The following is a 1,232-nucleotide window of genomic DNA, read 5'->3' on the forward strand; positions in this document are numbered from 1 at the left end:
CAGATGTCTTCTGATATTACAGGCACTTGGTTTGACTGGGAGTGTGTTCACTTTATATGTCTTATATCTGCTGAAGCTTTGTAACATCTCTACTATTAAGACCTGAACTGACTCCATAGTCGAGCTTTAAAAAATCTTTGGTTTGAGATCTCCCACAACACATATCGGACCATTACAAATGTATGATTTACATTCAACATTCATCTTACCCAGAATGAAATGATATCTAATGTGCCTTACATTTTAAATAAATATACTTTACATTGTTGTACATCACTGTACATGGAATGCTGTTGAATGTTTCTCATTTGTTTCCTTCCTGTGTCTCCTGCTTAACGTTCAAGAGAGCATGACAGGAAGGTAATTTGGTGTACCTTATATGCTGTGTTTGTACAAAAATACAATCACATAATTGTGTCCCAGTTGGTTAAGGAAACCTGGATTGTTCATTTGTATTTTCCTAGGTCTATACCCCTCCTCCTGTCTGCGTTAACCCATGGTATTCCAGTTCCTGATGGGGCAGTGTCTTGACTCTACTGCACTGTCCTCATGAGTGAATCTCTGTCCATCTTGCTTACAAATCAGTATTGTTCTTTGGAACCGGATTCCTCCAGAGTGAATATGAATTCAGCCTCAAGCATCCGTCTGTAATCCACTTTCTTTGATTTAACAAAGTTTGTTCACATTATTAGATTTCAACTGCAGCCTTCTCAGGACCGCTCCTGCAGCAGTAACATCCATGTCATCCCCTGTCTGTTCTCAGTCCAGCAGCTGTCTTGCTCTCTCTTGCTGTCTGTATGTGTCTCTCTCTCTCTCTCTCTCCATTTCCCTCTGCCTGCTGCTTTGTTTTCTCTGCAGCCACAGCTTTGTCTGCTGCTTTGTACATTAGGCGTGCCGTAAGGCCGTTAATACAGTGATCCACCCCTTGCATTCCTACGGCTCTGCTCTGTCTGACCGGGGCAAGAGTTTTTGTCAAATGAATCAATGCTCAGGGTCCTACACAACCGCAGCTGAAGTGGAAATCTCTTTACTTTCAAGGACATTTGACATTGCAGATGCTGTCACTGACTGCCACTGTACAGTATATTCCAAAGTGCCCTCGTAAAATGGTGTTGACATCTTCAATGACACCCTTCCTCACTGCCGGGGTAGAGAGGACAGGTGATTACAGATAGATGTCCTGTTGAGAGTACAGCTGTCCTTTGTTGTTGGAAACATCTGGTAGAGGTCAG

The sequence above is a fragment of the Morone saxatilis genome, unplaced genomic scaffold, assembly GCF_004916995.1.
Source record: "Morone saxatilis isolate NCDOM2014 unplaced genomic scaffold, NCSU_SB_2.0 Contig15, whole genome shotgun sequence".
Taxonomy (NCBI): domain Eukaryota; kingdom Metazoa; phylum Chordata; class Actinopteri; family Moronidae; genus Morone; species Morone saxatilis.